General features: G+C 36.1%; 1 long non-coding RNA gene across 1 annotated transcript in view; it reads left to right on the plus strand.

The window, feature by feature from the left end:
• LOC140509119 (uncharacterized) overlaps positions 1-9,490 on the plus strand; it is a 29,943-nt gene extending 20,453 nt beyond the window's left edge. The window contains exon 3 of the long non-coding RNA XR_011968582.1: positions 8,862-9,490. This is a non-coding gene — a long non-coding RNA (uncharacterized lncRNA). The remainder of the gene's footprint in view (positions 1-8,861) is intronic.
• Positions 9,491-9,802: the final 312 nt, after the last annotated feature.

Consider the following 9,802-nt stretch of genomic DNA (forward strand, 5'->3'; position numbering starts at 1 on the left):
TTTAAGTAAATCAAAGGACAATTGGACTCAAAAGCACTTGAGTCAAGGTAACTTTCTACCCACACCCAAAGTTTGTTATCAGAAATTATGCCTTATCTTGCAAAATGTCCAAAAGAGAAGTCAGTCTTTAGACGGTAGAAAATATGGATTGAGAATATGATAGCATGTTCCATTTGCAAGGGATAATATAGGCACGGTTAGATAATTAGATTTGTAGGTGATTTCCCACTGCAGGTTTACTATTTAGACCCATTTATACCCTGAAACCCATAGAAATATGAATATAATGAATAGAATTCATAATGAATTAACCTCACACCCTGTATGTGCTCGAGTTAGTTTATAGTAGTTATTATTATTATTTTTAAAATTCAGTGATTTCTAGAGGAGGTGATACAGGTGCATTGATCTTCCTGCTGATTCACAAAGAGAGCAAACATTTAAAATCATCTCTCCCAGGGCTGTGACAGCAATTATTTCTTGTAAAAGCATTTCAGTTGTGACCTTTCATTGACTTTAAAACATAATGGTTTCTTTCTTTGCAGAAATAATTTATTTTCCTCATCTTCCTCTTAATTTTGTGTACATTTGCTTTTTATTTTTGGATTTTTAAGCTAACATTGACTTTGTTGCTTTGTCTTTTTCTCTTTTTTTTAAAAAAAATTGACCTTAGTATGAAACCACAGTAAGTTGTTAAATTATCCTTGACATTTCATCATCAATGAAGTGTAAACTTTTCCCCTGGAAATCACAGTGTGTCCTCACCTTACTATTTCAGCTGTTCCACTCATGTCAATAAATTTGTCAGCTCGGTGTGTTCATCAACCCATCCAAATGTTCTGTTACTTTGGATGATTTACAATAAAAGTCTGATTTGTCTGGGTTGAGAAAATCCAGGATTCGTATAAATTCTTTTTTGACTCAAGCTTATCCTTTCTCTCTTTTACTTACTGGTATTTTTTTATTAACTTGTCTATAGGTACATATGCAAGTATTAATATTTCTTATAAATTTGAAGATTCTCATGAAATTAAATGCACATCTTGATCATAGTTTTAAAGGAAGGGAGTTGTGATTGTCCCAAGAAATCATTAATACAAAAATATTTTACTTTGAAATGTATAGAAAAAGTACTGTGACCTGCTTGAGGTCAGTGACTGTATTATTTTTGTCTTTGTATTCCCATATCTGATATCCATATTGTATGGTAAATGCCTGTTATGAATTTGAGGACCCTGACACTCATATTTGGGGCTCTAGACATGAGTCTTATCTAAGCACTTCGGTGTTTTATTTATTTTAGACACAATTCTGGAGAAATCCAGATTGGGTATTTATCAGTCAAGGAGATCCTGATCCCTCCTGGATTCAGATCTTCAGGATGGACCTGGATACAGGTGAGCTTAGAGCCACTTGTGAGGGGCCCCTGATGCTTGGGATAAACTTGTAAAGTATGTAAGCTGTGACTACATTAAGATCATTTATTCATAACCACACCAGCAATGATGTAACCAACCCCTGAAGGAGAATCTAAACCTTCAACCTGAATTCTTTTCCTCTGACTGGAGGGACAAATTACAATGGCATATTTGCCGCTAGTTAAAACCATTTTAACATGGAGTCTTGTGCCCAGTGGAGAATAATGACCTTGGATGTTTCTAGCTTTAGGATTGCCTGCTATTTCAATTATGGCAATCTTCATGATCAAACAACCTAGCTGTACTAAAAAGGCTGGGGAGATGTTTCTGAAATTTCAAGAGAGCTCACCACAAAAATCCCAGATGACTCATCAAAATGGCCTCAATTCCATCAAAAGATTATTTTGAATAAAAATACCCTAATTATTTGATTTTATTTACCAAAAATCCTTGATGGTCATTAGCTCCTTGAGAACAGGATTATTTTTTTCTTGCCTTTCTTTGTGTCCTTATTGCTTAGCATGGTGTCTAGCACATAGAAGACAATAAAAAATTATTGACTGGCTGCCTTATTGATAATAGGTGATATAATTTACTCTATCTTTGGGAAAAATTGAGTCCCTAATAACCTATGCCCATCCTGCTCACTTAGGATCTGCTGTGCTCCCAAGAAGAGTAGAATGTTGATGAAATGTCAATGTCAGAATCCTAATATGTCTTTTATAGAGGAAAAGTCAACATAAAATTTCACTGGTCTATCAAACCATCCCATGCAACTTCTATGATGAACTATACTTTAATTGATGAGGACTATGGGATATCTCATAGTAATAAATTAACAGATGGCCCCTAACTTTTGGCACTTTGGTGGATTCCTGATTTCATTCCTCCATTGATACAGATCACAATCCCCTCCCCCCCCCGTCTTCTCATCATGTGTAATTCTTGTCTATATCTTTCCATAAGTTATCCATATAAATTTATATGGGGGAGAGCTTTCTCTGACTTCTTTAATATCCTATAGGTCCCAGTGTAGCACTTAGGTTTGTTATCTCTCATTATTGCTACTGAACCTGTTCCATTTCTTCACCTACTTGCCTTGGAATCTCAATATTCATCTATATCGCTTCACTGGTAACTACCACTTAGATATGCCTACCATACATCTTTCACTGACTTCTGGGTAATTTATCATTTAAATTCTTCTAGAATTATAGTGTTTTGTGACATATTTATAGAGAGTAAATGAGAGAATATTAGTGTGAAAGGGATGGGCTTTTGGTATATAGGAGCACTGCAAGCATTTCTCAGTTTCTCAGATATGATTTAGTCTGAGCTCCCCCTTCTATTCAAATATGGGCTTGGGTCATTGTCCATTTGCAATACCTAGACAAGATATAAATGCTGACAGACTTAATTCAGTGGGCTGCCTGCCTATCATTACTGGGCAATATATCTTTTTCATATGTAATGTTTCATATGTGAATCAGAATATCTGACTAGACCAATCGCTGGCATTGCTGTACGTTACACTGAGGACACTTTGTAGGAGCTTATTTAATCAGTACAATGTTATCTGAAAACAGAGAACCTATCCATCTATATTTATTTGTACTTTGTCTAGGACCTGTTCTACAACATTGGTGAAGATGTTGGAAGGTATATCTCCCTGTTTTATTCCTTGATTGATGTGCATTCTTAATGGGTCACTGAACAATTACATCCACAATCACACTATTATTGTCACATATTATTTTGATATGTGTGTGGGAGACGTCTCTAAGAAGGGTCTTCAAAGATATATTTTGTTCGTAAATGCTTTTTCAAAAAAATCCACAAGAAATATAGCAGGATCTAGTCAGATGTAGAAAAATAATCTACAAAAGTCTGCTTTTTCTCTTCTGGTGTTTCATCAATTCATGTGTAGAATGTTCTTGCAAAGGTGTCACTGAGATGAAAAGGGAGGGAAGATATTTGCTGCCTAGGATGGCTTGATAGGTCCTAATATTTATTTACTCACGTTAACAGGTAAGCTCCATAAAGACAGGGACCTTTGTTTTTGTGTTCCCAGAGTTTAGCCACAGTGCCTGCCACTTGTTGGCAATGTGCTCACTGACCAGTTGGCTGATTTGGTTTTTGTTGTCCAAAGTATCATTTCTGTTCCTCTCCATCTCCCTGAGTCCTATGTCTTATAATCAAACTATATGCAGACTTTCAACAACTCTTAAATGGAGTGTTCCACAGATTAATCCTTTGCTGTCCAATATTTTTGTTAATTTGGATGAAGCAGTGCTTGTCAATTTATGGATGACAGAAAGTTCAGAAGCGAGACTCCCCTATTGGGGGATACTTAGTTGATATCCACAGAGAGTTTGATAGGTTAGAATGAAGACTTGGGGAAACAGAAAGGGATAATGGCTATTTTCAAATATTTGAAGGATTGTTGAAATAGGTATTAGACTTTTTTTCTTCTCCTTGGGTCCAGAAAGCCACAACTACTATGATGAAATTTAATTGGGGTAAATGTAACATTCTACATTTAGATTAAAGAGATCATCAACAGTATAAATATGACGAGCTAGAAAATTGGGTGAAAAAGAGTTAGGGTTTTTCATGAATTTTAAGCTCTATTTGAATCAAATGATGTAATACAGTGGTTGAAAAGGCTAATAATTTTAGACTCCATTATTAAATGAAACATGGTGTTTAGAAAAAGGAAGATGATAGTCTTGGTGTACTTTGCCCTTGTGAAGCCATATGGAGAATAATGTATTCAACTCTGGGTACTACATTTTAGGAAGAACATGGACAACAAAGATTGAGAACAGAGGAGAGCATTCAGCTTGGTGAGGGAACTAGAGATCATGTCATTTAAGGATTTGGTGAAGGAACTGGGGTTATTTAGACAGAATGGGAGACAGCTTGGTTGTAGGGAGGAATATGATGGCTGTCTTCAAATATTTAAAGGACTACTGCACATAAGAATGATTAGATTTGTTTTGCTTGTTTTTAGATGAGAGAACTTAAAGTAATAGATGGAAGTTTTGGAGGATCAAATTTATGCTTGATAATGGAAAGGCTTCCTAGCAATGACGGTTGACATTGTCAGTGACATGGGTTGCTTAGGGATGTCAGAGGATCCCTGATCATAGGTGTTTCCAAGCAGAGACCAGATAATAATTTGTCAGGGACATAGTAGAGGGTGCTCTTGTTCAAGACTGAGTAGAGTAGATACCTCTGAGGTTCTTCCAACTCTGAAATTCTATAGTAACAAACAGTGAATCCCCTAATTGCTTTTTAAGATCATAAGAGAGGTTGAAATCCTTAACTTTAAAAAGGGCATTTTAATTTTATATAGTGGAGGTTTTGTATTCTATTACAAAAGGTGGCTATGGAATTGGTAAAAGAGAGATTAAAGTAATATATATCTATGTATATGTATGTATGTATAATAACCTAAAACTTTGTGGAATCATAAGAAGTTCCAAAATCTAAACTTGACATCCAAGAATGTGACATTATATTTTGGTTCCAAAATTAACCTTGCCAGACTTAAGATATTTAGAAAATTTAGAAATGAAAGAGGATCTCTGTTAATGCTCCCATTTCCATGCTCAAAAAGTTAGTCCGAAAGGAAAATTACTTGTGATTTCTAATAATCAGAGCCTTCTCTCTGTTGAGCATCTATGTGGTGCAGTGGATGGAGTGCCTGGCTTGGAGTTAAGAAGACTCCTCTTCCTGAGTTCAAATCTAGCCTCAGATACTTGCTAGGTATGTGATCCTGGGTAAATCACTTAACCCTATTTGCCTCATTTTCCTCATCTGTAAAATGATCTGGTGAAGGAAATGGCACACTACTCCGCTATCTTTGCCAAGAAAATCCCAAATGGGAACATGAAACCTCAGAAATGATTGATCAACACAACGATCTCTCTGTTCATTCTCTTCAGTTTTTCCTGTATTCTTATCTATACACAGTTGTTGGCGTGTTGTCTCCTTCATTAGACTATAATAAACTCCTTAAAAGTGGCATCTTTCTTTTGCCTTGTTTTGTATCCCCAGCACTTAAAACAGTGTCTGACACATAGGTGCTTAATAAATAATTCAGTGGATGGAAATAAAATATTTTTTGTTAACCTAAAGATAATTTTAAAATTCCACATTTCTTACTGATTTTTACTCATTTTTGAGCTCTTGGAAGCTACAGGTAGATTCTCTGAATATTTTCTCTGATTTTTGTTGTGAATAGTGAGAAAAAAATTTTTTCTCTTCACCCCCCTCCATTAATCAATCATCTTTTTTTCTATCAGGTCCTATGATTTGTTGTTGTTGAGTTAAATTTACAAATATATCTCTGGAGGAAATTTAAATAGGGTTCCAAGTGTTACAGTCGTGATTTGGACATCTTTCTGGCCATTTAAATTCTATAGTCCAAGGGATTTTAACTCTTGAACTGAGCTTAGGTAATTAAAAATGGGAATTGATATTGAAGATGAAAGAAACAGTTTGAATAAAATTCAAATAGGCCCAACCTTGCTCCCATATCTTTGACTGAACATTAACCTTTTTAAAAAATGAAAAATAAAGCAGTGCATTTCTGTACAACCAGAGTTCTCCTGGGCCCTGACGTGAAAGAATTGAAATACAGTCCAAGAAAGTCATTTAAAATAGAAACCTTGCACTAAAGCTTGTTCTTGAGAGATCTCTCGCCTGATTACTCAGCCAAAAAGTTTTAAATAGGCAACCAGACTTAATTTTTTCTCTTTGAATAGATTTAATATTTAAAGATGCTCAGACTGAAAGGGTTAGAGAAATGTGGCCTTTAATAAGTGGGTACCTTGACAAGGAGAGTTCTGCTGCTGGTTTTGAATTTTATTCTTTTATTTTGTTAAATTGATGCACATATTTATATAGGTGGGGCTGATTGAGAGGGAAGAGTTGAAGATAAAAAAGGAGGATAATTAATGGAATTAGAACCTAAAGAAGAAATGGAATAAAGAGCACCTCAGGCAGAAAGGTGAGCCTTGGAAAGGAGGGACATCACTACTCAAGGGCCTCAAACCTTCTGTCTTGACACTGTGGTTGAATGTTACCATAACATATTTATTATCAGTGCTCTAGTATGCTGCTTGTATCACTTGATTAATATTTTACACAAGCTCTTGTTTACTCTCTCACCCATTTTCCTTGGATGGGCTAAGGATTACAAATCTCGAAAGAATAGTGTGAGTCATTGACCGTTGAGGATCTACTTCTCCTTTTTGCCTGTAGATTCTAGCTCCATGACACAGATTTGCTCATTTAGAGTAGAACACAGATCGTTCTCCAAACTGAAGCTATCTTTCTTAATTCCCGAAAAGAGGTACTTCGTGGCTCTAAATATATGACTTTTTGAGGTTCAAGTATTATTTAGCAAAAGAAAAAAATGAATCAAAAGAATTAATAAAATATGTATTAAGTGCTTACTACATGCAAAACACCATCCTAAGTGCTGTGGTTATAAAAGAAAAATCAAGACAGACCCTGCTCTCAGGAAGCTCACAGTCTAAAAGGGGAGACAACGCATATAGAAGATTTTAGCAATGTCAGATGGAAAAATTCCATGGTCCTTAAGGTGCAGGAGCAGAGCAGATGTTAATGTCTCTTCTTTAATGTCTTTTCCACCAATAAAATATCAGTTTCTGATGTTGAACCACTTGATAGCACCAAGAATGATAATAGAAAGAACATTTTTTTCTAGATCTTAAGTCGCTGTGACAGTAACATTTGCAGGAACAGTTGCTGGACTGCTTCTACACAGGAGTTGTTTCCCAGAAGGATGACTGAAGGAACTGGGATAGAAGCATTGCTATTCCCAAGGCTCTTGGGTTGCAGTATCCTAGGCTGTCATCAACTGCATTTTTGTCTATAAAGTAAACTAACTCATGAAAGAAGTGTTTCTTAGAGACTGGGTCTACACATACTAACAACAAAACTGACAGTTTGGTAAAGAAAGAAATTCTTTCAGTGACTTTGGATGTCAGTCACCTAAAATCTGCTCAGAGTAGGTAGAAAAGCATTTGGGCAATTTGAAAACAATAAGCCTGACTTTAAAAAGCAAAACAAAATAAAATTTTACCTTTGAGAACTTGAAGGAAAGGAAGTAAAATCTCATGACGATTTTGTTATAAATCCATAAAACACTATTCATTTGTGTTTTGTTTTTTTAGCACTGAAAAAAAAATTTCAGTACAAATCCAGTGGAATTCTAAGGCAAAACCATTTTAATATAATTTTCTGAAGAAGTGATTTAATATAATTCATTGGCTAAATACTTTGATAATGGATGGCATGATGTAGATAGTACTGTTTGGAGAGAGGAAGACATGGAAACAAATCTCACCTCTGACAATAGCTACAAAACCCTGAGAAAGTCATTTCACTTTCATGTGCCACAGGCAACTCTCTGATTTAGTCAGATTGTGATCTGCAGAAGTGGGTGAAGTTTCCGCTGTAACAGTTCACCGTACTGTTAAAATCACAGCTTACTTGGCTATTTGTAGGTGTGTACTGATAAGTAGTCAATCACCAAACATTTATTAAGCAGTTAGTACCAGGTACTGTGCTAAATACTGGGAATACAAAAAAGAGGCAAAAGACAATCCTGTCCTCAGGGAACTAACAATCTAATGAGGGAGACAAAAAGCAAACAAACATGTATAAACAAGTTATATATCCACCAAAGTAGACTGAGAGGGAACTGTTAGGTAGGAGGAGAATTAGGATAGAAAAGTGTCCTGAAAACCTAGGCAGAAGAAAGTATCAAGGAAAAGAGTGATCAGCAGTGTTAAAGGGTGCAGAGAGGTTAAGGAGAAGGAGGATTGAGAAAAGGCATTGGATTTGGTAAGCAAGAGATCACTGGTAACTTTAGAGGGAGTGGTTTAGGTGCAACAATGAGGTCAGAAATCTGACTGTAAGGAGTTTAGAAGAGACTGAGAGGAGAGAAAGTGGAAGCACCTGTTTTAGATGGCCTTTGCAGGGAGTTTAGTCATAAGAGGCAGAAGAGATGTAGGACAATAGTTAGTGGGGATGGAAGAATCAAGTAAAGTTTTTTCTCAGTATGGGGTAGACATGGGCATATTTGTAGATAAAAGGGAATGAAGTAATAGGGGAAGATGGAAAATAAGTGATAAAGGGCAGATGACAGAAGGGAAATGTTTTAAAGGAGACACACTGGAATGGGATTATTTGAGCAAGTAGAGGGATGTAAGAATGTTAATTACTTAGTGGAAGACACTCTTCCCCTTCTCAAAAGAGGCTGGAACATGGTTAAATGGGGGAGACCCCACTTCAACAATCCTCTTCCCTTGGAAGACTGGAGATCACAGCAAGAGAGAGTTGAACCTGCAAAGCAGGAGAAATAAATCCTATGCACCACTGACTTTCCTCTTCCTCTTTCCCCAGGGGACAGAAACAGCAGGAGATGGGAGGCCGGAGGTCAAAAGAAAGTTTGCTCCTTTTTGTGCCACATCATAATTAGGAGATTGGCTGGTAGCAGGAGGTGGAAATTGCCTTGTGCTGGTGCAGATGGAAGGTGTTGCTTTGAGGCAGATGGAAGACATGGTCCACCCTCTTGCTGAATTCCTTCAGGGGACAAACTGTATTATTATGATAATATTCATTTATATTCATTTGTAAAAATGAGTTCTGCTGCTCAAAATAATATTCTTCAGTGATGCAGATTGGAATCTCTCTATGTCTTACTAGACAGTTTTCATGAATTGCCTGGCCAAAACATTTATCCCCTCAGGGCCAATCTTCTGGTGATGAGCCCCTCCACACTTAAGCTGGTCCTCAGACAACAGATCATCAACAACCTGTCCTCAGACTCAGAGTCAAAGGCTTTTCATGTTAACAGAACCTGTCAGAACTTGCGGTGTTCTGGCACAGCCTTCAAGATCCCATATCCCTTTATAGGACATCCGTAAGGATAAACTATGAACTAAAATAAAACAAAGGATAAGTATTATCATAGGATATCTGGACAAAAAACTGTTTTTATCTGAATGTAGGTAAAATAAAATTAGAAATAACAAAACCCCAAACATTCAATATTAAGTAATTTTGAAAAAACATTGTCTATCATTGGTGCAATTTCTAACCAATGGGAAATATGCTGAGATGTTAGATAAGTTTCAGATATAAATCTTCACTTTAGGAGCTTTTCTATGTCTGATTTTCTTTTTCTTTTTTTTCTTTTTCTTTTTTTGTCATTTGCCCATCAGTTACTAGAAATTGGACTCAAGCTATCTGAAATAATAATGATAGGTCTCATAATTAAAAAAGAAGTCCAAAATGGAATTGGATTTAAAGATTTTGACACTGGAGGAAGTTGTATTTGATGC

The sequence above is a fragment of the Notamacropus eugenii genome, chromosome 5, assembly GCF_028372415.1.
Source record: "Notamacropus eugenii isolate mMacEug1 chromosome 5, mMacEug1.pri_v2, whole genome shotgun sequence".
Classification (NCBI taxonomy): Eukaryota; Metazoa; Chordata; class Mammalia; order Diprotodontia; family Macropodidae; genus Notamacropus; species Notamacropus eugenii.